Source organism: Lepisma saccharinum, chromosome 2 (genome assembly GCF_977018435.1).
Source record: "Lepisma saccharinum chromosome 2, izLepSacc3.1, whole genome shotgun sequence".
Classification (NCBI taxonomy): domain Eukaryota; kingdom Metazoa; phylum Arthropoda; class Insecta; order Zygentoma; family Lepismatidae; genus Lepisma; species Lepisma saccharinum.
In genome coordinates, this window is record NC_139230.1 from 9,053,984 (window position 1) to 9,064,115 (window position 10,132).

A 10,132-nucleotide genomic window follows, 5' to 3' on the forward strand; every position below is an offset into this window, starting at 1 on the left:
ACAAAATTCAATATTGTTTGGTGTAAGGGACCTTCTGAAGACACCCAAATGTCAACCATTCTTCCATGTAAGCATCCTGTACTGCATATAGCAGACTAACGAGGCTCTGGCGCCTGGACCTGCAGCCAGAATAAACCTCTGGAAGACCTGTGTTGTGTCGTCCGATTGTCCGTTCATCCATTTCATCTTATCACCATTCATCCCCATCGTCGCGATTAGCTAATAGTGGCAGAAAGCAAAGTAAAATAAAACAAATCAATCAATCAAATCAATCAAAAAGCGACTGTAGGTCCAGTGTTTCCCGATACTGCAGCACCAAAATATCTAAAACTCGGAGAATATCCAACTACCCCTTCACCCCCGCTGTTTACCCAGGTGCTGTTTGGATAGCTAACGTTGCCAACCCTGACTTTTGCATTCTACACGAGCGCCATTGCTTACAGGGCAGCAGTGTTGCCACTTGAAGGGAAATTTCCCGATTTGCAGGGAAATTCTGACCGAATTTTAAGCTGAAAGAAAATTTAAAAAAAAAAACTATTATTATTATACTTCTGATATTTTAGTTTAAGGGAAAAATTGGCCGAAGAAGGGAATTTTGCCCCTTTCAAAGTGAAATTGTGCCATCAGAGATTGTGTCCACACTGCAGGTCAGAGCCAGTCGAGAGTCGTCTTGTAATCAAGGGGTAGGTAGCTGGTGCGATTCCCAGTGCAAGACAGTTGTGAACACCTTAAACGTTACGCCCAGTTACGATTAAACAGTCTGTACATAAAGTGAAATCAAAACGAACTGCATAGGCCCAGTCCCTATTTAGTTTATGAGCACCGAACTTGGCAGAATATAAATGTGCAGTTTGAAACACTGCTAAAACGGCTCTTTGGCTTCGTGGGAAAAGGAGACAAGACGGCCGTTTGTTGGACAGCGACGGTTAGACGAACTTTGACACCGAGAAAAAAAAATAACTAGTATGACGTCACTGTTTCATCAGGCATGCCATTTTGTGGACGCTCCAGTTACTATGCAGGATTATAGGAGCAGAAAATACGTGCGTCACGTACCCAAGGTGGGGAGGGGATAGGGGCCACAAACCCCCGCCCTCGACCTATGAAATGCGCTGCGACGCCAAGGGTCCCGGGTTCGAATCCCGCTCGGGCTTTGTTGTTTGTGAATGTCCATTCATCGATTTCATCACTCATCCCCATCTCGCAAATTAGCCAAAAGGCACAAAACGCGAAGCAAAGTAAACTAAATCAATCAATCAAATCAATCACACTATGAAATATTTTAATACGAGCCTATGCAAATCTATGACGATTTTTTTTTTAGATTTTTACAAAAAGTCGGTTATGTCGCTGTTACTATTTTAGTATAAAATGGTAATTCTGTACTGTATCTGAAACTTTTGGAAAAATAAATAAATAAAAATAAATAAATGAATGGGAGTAGTATTGATCCCAGCCAAGGACTGTTTGTGCCCTCGGGCGTTTAATATTCGCAATTTATTCGCATGTACTTATAACTAATTTGCACGTACTTAGAACTTATTTGCGCGTACTTAGAATTCATTAGCATGTACTTAGAATACTTTACATTTATGTATTTGCATGTTTATAACTTTTTATGAATATATAATTATTTATTTTATGAAAAATATGTATATAGAAGGTAATTAGAGGTACTAAACGCTATGCATATGGTTTTATATTCATTACTGCAAAGTATGTAATGTATAAATCGATAATATTAATGCTTATAGTATTGAAAATAAGTTTTTACTGTTTATGAACCGCTATGAACCGCTATAAAAGGTGTTAATGGTACGATTGGGGACGGTCCCGGTACTCGAACCCGAGATATGTAATATTATTAATTAGTACTATGCAGTAATTTCATCATGTTATGAAACACGGTGGTGCAACACGCTAGACAGAATACTGTCTCAGAATTTCGACTCCGCTCTGATGCCAGACAGAGAATGAATTAATATTCAGCGCAGGTAGAGGAGAAAGGAATTTTGGGGAAGCGCGTTCAAGGTCAAATGACGTCACAACGTCAGAACAAAGAAGGAATCTGATTGACCAATCAGAGAACGCGTCGGTAGATTTTCAGAACCGGTTTTTTCAAGGTTAACCAGTACGCAAGAACAGGGGAAAGCTATGCAATGCTGTAGGGCAGGGGAGGGATTCAACCAGACAACAAAGAATGTCTGGAAATACGCAGCAAAGGTTAAATCTCTGAAGCTATGCGTCGCTTGTAGAACCGGTTTCCGCCGCCAATTAATATTCCGCTCAGGTTTGCCTTCAAGGCACAGGACGCTTTAGCGCAGGTTTTTTTTATCTGTACTATGAAGAAGGGAGAGCTATTAGGGACGGGGCCTACAGTTTTCACTATTTGCTTTTATCACGGGGTAACGAACCTAGGACCCTTTGATTATTGATTTAGGTAGTAAATGTATGTTACTGTGTGCTATTTAACTTAATTTTGAGTTTATTTTTTACCAAACTTTGACTTTATGTCAAATCTTTTACAAGTTTTTATGTATTTTTACCAAAATAACACTATTTGTACTATTCAGGCAACATTTTTTATTAAATTTTGGACTCGCAAAGACATTTTTTCAACTTTTAATTTATTATTTTACAACTTTAAGTTAATTTTTTACCAAAATAACACTATTTGTACTATTCAAGCAACATTTTTTATTAAATTTTGCACTCACAAAAAAAATTTTTTCAATTTTTAACTTATTATTTTACAATTTTATGTTAATTTTTTTACCAAAATAACACTATTTGTACTATTCAGGCAACATTTTTTATTAAATTTTGGACTCGCAAAGACATTTTTTCAACTTTTAACTTATTATTTTACAACTTTAAGTTAATTTTTTACCAAAATAACACTATTTGTACTATTCAAGCAACATTTTTTATTAAATTTTGCACTCACAAAAAACATTTTTTCAATTTTTAACTTATTATTTTACAATTTTATGTTAATTTTTTACCAAAATAACACTATTTGTACTATTCAGGCAACATTTTTTATTAAATTTTGCACTCACAAAAAACATTTTTTCAACTTCTATCTGTTTATTTCACAAGTTTAGGCTTATTATTACCAAAATAACACAATTCAATCTGTTCAGGAAAGACTTTTAGTTATATTTTCGACACACAGAGTGTGTGATCTCAATTTCTATCTGTTTATTTCACAAGTTTAGGCTTATTATTACCAAAATAACACAATTCAATCTGTTCAGGAAAGACTTTTAGTTATATTTTCGACACACAAAGTGTGTGTTCTTAACTTCTATCTGTTTATTTCACAAGTTTAGGCTTATTATTACCAAAATAATACAATTCAATCTGTTCAGGAAAGACTTTTAGTCGCATTTTCGACACACAAAGTGTGTGTTCTCAACTTCTATCTGTTTATTTCTCAAGTTTAGCCTAATATTTACTCAAATAGCACGATTTGATCGTGTCTTTTATTACATTTTGGACATACACACACACACACACACACACACACACACAGAGAGAGAGAGAGAGAGAGAGAGAGAGAGAGAGAGAGAGAGGGAGAGAGAGAGAGATTTTTCCAAGTTTACAGGATTATTCTCCACGTTTACTCAAATAACACAATTTAGATGTGTTTTGAATTAAATTTTGTACACATGAAGTGTGTTTTGTCAAGTTTTACCCTTTTATTTTACAAGTTTAGGCTTAATATTACTCAAATAACACAATTTAATCCAGTCAGGAAGGATTTGTTATTATATTTTGGATGCACAAAGAGATGTTTTCAACTTTTTTACTGATTTTTTGCAGGGTATGTATTAATTTTTATTTATTTTGTTTTGTATTATATATACATTTACAAATTTTTAACTTAGAGTTTAGTATTTATTTAAATATTTTCCAAAACACTAAAGAAAAGTACTTTTAGCTAAAATGTAAGCCACAGAATATTTTATTATTATTATTATTATTATTATTATTATTATTATTATTATTATTATTATTATTATTAGGGTTTACTGATTTCCACTATGCTATTTTTGGTTCTGTATTTCTATATGTATTTATTTAGGTCAGGTTACGCCTGCTACGTAGGAAAGTTTGTTTATTTTAGAGTTTGCTGAGTATTTTGTTACTTTTATACTAGGTAAAGTTTTCTAAATATATCAGGTAGGGCTCCATCCATATACTTTTGTTTTTGCTGTTTGGAGATGATGCGATCAGCATCACTCTCCATCTGCTTTTTATTTTATGTACCCAATATTATTTTGAGGCTTAGTGAATTCTAGAGCCTATTTATGCAGGAGAGAGGGCTTGAAATTTTTGATCTCAGATAACCCACAACTATTTGTCAGAGTATTTTAAAGGATATTTTATACTTATTATGTGCCACTAGAATATCAAAGCTTGCTTAATTTTTATGTCTGTAACGCTGTTATTGTATTTCTAGCTAAGGCTTACTGGATAAAGTACACGAAATGTTTAACATTTCAACTATTTGCTTTTATACGAGGGCAATTTTTTAGTGTAACGAAAATTATTGTGTGTCTATGAGGTCTGAAACCCCTTTACCGATGGGTCCATAACTGGACGCTTACTAATATTGTTTTTTCCCCTTACATATAACCATTTATCAATATATTGACAATTCACAGGACAAGACGAAGTTCACAGACGGCTTAGGGTCCTAGGTCCACTTGCTAAACTTTTTTACTATTCTAGAAGAATTATTTAGCTTTATAGCCTTTTTCAAGGTATTTTTGAAGTATTACTGGTTTTTTGGGGTGCATCAACACTTGGGTTATTTCCATTTGGTTTATTATACGAGGCTACAATCACTATCTGAACACTGAAATTCTTTTGATTGAAACTAAAAGCTTAGGGTGTAACTAGGGATTTAGTATGTATATCGACAATTTATAGGACAACACGAACTTTACAAAGGATTGTAGGTGATGTAGGGCCACACGCCAGAGCTTTGCTAACCTGCAAGAAGCATTTACAGCTAATGCTACGAGGAAATGAGCTTGATTTTTACTGTTTCACGAGAATGCTATCTTTTATACACCCAATATTTGCTTTTTCAAGTAACTACTTGTACCAGAAGCACTTACAGGCCAACTCTAACTAGACTTCGACTTATTCTATATCAGGTGCTAAATTTATAAAGAACTATGATTGTGTATATTTCTGAGGAAATACGCAAAAATCAGATTACCCGATTAAAGTATCTGAAAAACAGATTTTTCTATGCAACTATATTTGTATTGATTGGATTATTTAACAGATCAAACAGGAAGACTGCAAAATTTATTAAATGTAGTTCTATAGTATAGGTGGTTTCAGAGATATAAAAATAACAAATATAAGATTTTGCTGTTTTTGCTTCTGACGCTAATCGCGACGCTAAGGGTAAATGGCGAGGAAATGTAACGGAGGAGAAACAGTCCCAAAAGTTATGGGCTGCATGTAAGTTAATACCACAGAGATATTACAGTAGATGTAGGTTCTACCACCAGAACTTTTCTATTATAATAATACTGGTTATGCTGTACTGTTAGCTAAAGATGCTGATATTTGAGAAACTCAAAAGCTTATTTGCAAAATTTTAGATAAATAATAATCTGTTAGATTGTAAACATATTTTATATCCATTCTGCACAAGATCCGATGACAAAATTTAAAAATCGTAATCGCCCAGACAGGGACTCGAACCCTGGACAGATAGGTTAAAAGCCTAATGCTATACCAACTAAGCTATCTGGGCACAAGGTATTTTTTTCTTGAAAAGTTAGTTATGTTAAGAAATATATTGAAACATTTGAGAACACTTTTGATCTGGTTCGACAGAGAAGGAGACAACATTTCCAAATTTTTACAGACTGGGTGTATTTTTCCACTATAGAGGCCTTCACTATATGTAATTCGAAACGCTAAAGTTCAGCTAGCTTCCAAAACTGAGGTAAAGATTTTGTTTGGTGAGATTAACAAGTTACAATTATATCCAGTTACGCACAAATAAAGCTAAAACTCTCAGATTTACTGTACTAGCCAAGTTTTAGTAACATTTTCTTCACTTTAGTACTAATACCAAAGAAATAGGTATATTTTATTTATAATTTGACAAAATGTACTAGTATTTAATTCACAAAGTTAGGTAAAAAAACAGTATTTTAAAAAAATATTGTTACTGCCTTCAAATGTTATGTTATTTAGCCACTAACAACTGGTTTACACTGTTTGGCATCCTTTAAATAGGAAAGGAAGGAATTATTTGTTTAGTATTTTTACTACTTTATATTTATTTAAGAAAACAATTCTACAGTTTAACTTAATTTTAACAAATTGTTACTAATTTATATATCAAAGTTATGTTATTTAGAGTGTATGAAGGCGTATAAAGTTAATATTTGTACTTATCAGTTCAACTAACAATTATATTTTACACACAAAAGATACAGTTAAATTACTTGAATCAGAGAATAATATTTTACAGTAATTGATTCATTCAGCACTAGTCAGTACTTTTATGCATCAGAAAGTTTTCTTAATTTTCTATTACGCATGCTATTTTGGGCTATTCTTAAAATGTATTTCTAGGGCAAACTGGTTTAATTTTCTGCTTATAATGCAAAGTTGACAGTTTTCGCAAAATGCATTGTACATTTGTTATATTCTCTACTTACAATCCAAATATTATGCTTATTTAATGTATAACTAACTAACTCTCTAGCCTTTTTAAACCCGAATGTTCATGGCTGCAGCAACACATGCCTTTCATCTGTCCCTGTCCTGAGCAAGATCTATATACTCCTTTCCTTCCCTACCAATTTCCTTTAGGTCCATCTCTACATTATCCCTCCATCTTTGTTTTGGTCTTCCTATTGATCTTTTACCATCAGGTTTCCCAACAAGAATCCTGTATACTCTTCTTTCCTCTCCCATTCGTACCACATGATCTACACACCTAAGTCTTCTTGATTTAATCATTCTAATAATATCTGGACATGAATACAAATTATGTACTTCTAATTTATGTAACCTTCTCCACTCATCTGTTTCCTCATCTGTTTTAGGCCCAAATATTTTCCTAAGGATTTTATTTTCAAATACTCTCAATTTATGTTCCTTTTTCAATGTAAGGGACCAGGTTTATTTACTGTATTTAACTTTCATTTTTTTGTAATTAACAAAAATTAAAAGCTTATACTGTAGTTATTATATCTTTTTCTATCAGCTTATTTTGAAATTAATATTATTAGTTATAGTCTTTGATTTATAACTATATTGCTTTTTATCAATTTATCTAAGAGTACACGCAGACAAACACATGTGTACACACGTTTATGTAAATAGATATGCCTTTTTTCAATATTTTAGTATGAAGATTGCACTTTAGCTATTTAAGCAAGGGTAGGAAAGGTAGGATTTCTGAGAATTTGTTGCAGGATTTTGTTGTCCAAGTATAGATGAGAACTGAGCTGGGAGACTGTTTTGAACATTTTCATGATAGTTTGCATGTGAACTGTATGCAAATTGAGCACTATTGACTGTGCATGCTTCTAAGTTTTGCTGTTATTTTACATCAAGTCTGTGAGACTGTAGTCAGTTTTCCCTTTTCAAGTAGTTTTTATTGATTGTATTTGTATATGTTTTGGGGACTTAGCAGTTTTATGTTATGAGGCACTTTGTTGTAGAATATTTTTACCGGATTGTTTTGAGATATTGAGTGCCTGCTGTTTTACTTGTAATTATTTTCCTTCTTGTGTTGTGTATTTGACTATATTTTGTCCAGTTCGTAGTATTTAGAATAATTGTTATTGACTTGTAGATGTAGGGAGTAATAATCCTTTGCAAGATGCTCTATACTTTAGTCTGAACATTATTCTTAGTGTTCACTTTTGAAGCCTTAGTATTCTGGTAGTATTACTAATGTAGAGGTAAATTAGGCTGAAATGTAGGCATTTTTCTGATACATTATACTCACTTAGTTGTTTCAGCAGGTAGAAGTTGCATGATGGTTTACTGCTGATGATGTTAATTTGCTCTTCTTATGTACTACGTATGATGTAGCTTACTTGAGTAATTGGAATTTTCTACTGAAAAAAGGATTGCTTGTCTATTTTATTCCTATGTTGTTGAGTTTGTCCATAAGCAAGCCATGTTTTTACTCTATCCTATGCCTTGGAAGAATCTAGATATATTGTGTTTGCAGTTTTATGTTTCTCTAAGGTTTCAGCTATGTAGTTTTTTAAACTGTGCTATGGGTGTGACTATTGATTTCTCTTTCTGGATGCCATGTTGGTTTCTGTGTATTCCTCTTGCTGCTTGAATTTGACTTAGGTTGTTTGCTTTTTTTCTTAGATCTTTATATGTTTATTTGTTCAGTATTTTTTATTTTTTTGAATTTTAATTATTTTAATTTTACATTAACTAACATATTTTACTTTAACAACAAAATAATTTACTCTAGTAAAAAAAAACTTCTACTAACAAAAATGTACTATTATAACTTTTAATTTTAGAAAATTGTATTTTTAAAGCTTTAACTTTGAAAAATTGATGTTTAATTACTTTAATTTTACATTAACTAACAAATTTTACATTAACAACAAAATAATTTGCCCTAGTATAAAAACTTCTGCTAACAAAAATATACTATTATAACTTTTGATTTTAGAAAATTGTATTTTTAAAATTTTAACTTTGAAAAATTGAATTTTAACACACTTTGACTTTAACAATGTACTTTGATTTTTTTATGTAAAAGAATATTAAAAAAATAAAAAATACTGAACAAATAAACATATAAAGATCTAAGAAAAAAAGCAAACAACCTAAGTCAAATTCAAGCAGCAAGAGGAATACACAGAAACCAACATGGCATCCAGAAAGAGAAATCAATAGTCACACCCATAGCACAGTTTAAAAAACTACATAGCTGAAACCTTAGAGAAACATAAAACTGCAAACACAATATATCTAGATTCTTCCAAGGCATAGGATAGAGTAAAAACATGGCTTGCTTATGGACAAACTCAACAACATAGGAATAAAATAGACAAGCAATCCTTTTTTCAGTAGAAAATTCCAATTACTCAAGTAAGCTACATCATACGTAGTACATAAGAAGAGCAAATTAACATCATCAGCAGTAAACCATCATGCAACTTCTACCTGCTGAAACAACTAAGTGAGTATAATGTATCAGAAAAATGCCTACATTTCAGCCTAATTTACCTCTACATTAGTAATACTACCAGAATACTAAGGCTTCAAAAGTGAACACTAAGAATAATGTTCAGACTAAAGTATAGAGCATCTTGCAAAGGATTATTACTCCCTACATCTACAAGTCAATAACAATTATTCTAAATACTACGAACGTGGACAAAATATAGTCAAATACACAACACAAGAAGGAAAATAATTACAAGTAAAACAGCAGGCACTCAATATCTCAAAACAATCCGGTAAAAATATTCTACAACAAAGTGCCTCATAACATAAAACTGCTAAGTCCCCAAAACATATACAAATACAATCAATAAAAACTACTTGAAAAGGGAAAACTGACTACAGTCTCACAGACTTGATGTAAAATAACAGCAAAACTTAGAAGCATGCACAGTCAATAGTGCTCAATTTGCATACAGTTCACATGCAAACTATCATGAAAATGTTCAAAACAGTCTCCCAGCTCAGTTCTCATCTATACTTGGACAACAAAATCCTGCAACAAATTCTCAGAAATCCTACCTTTCCTACCCTTGCTTAAATAGCTAAAGTGCAATCTTCATACTAAAATATTGAAAAAAGGCATATCTATTTACATAAACGTGTGTACACATGTGTTTGTCTGCGTGTACTCTTAGATAAATTGATAAAAAGCAATATAGTTATAAATCAAAGACTATAACTAATAATATTAATTTCAAAATAAGCTGATAGAAAAAGATATAATAACTACAGTATAAGCTTTTAATTTTTGTTAATTACAAAAAAATGAAAGTTAAATACAGTAAATAAACCTGGTCCCTTACATTGAAAAAGGAACATAAATTGAGAGTATTTGAAAATAAAATCCTTAGGAAAATATTTGGGCCTAAAACAG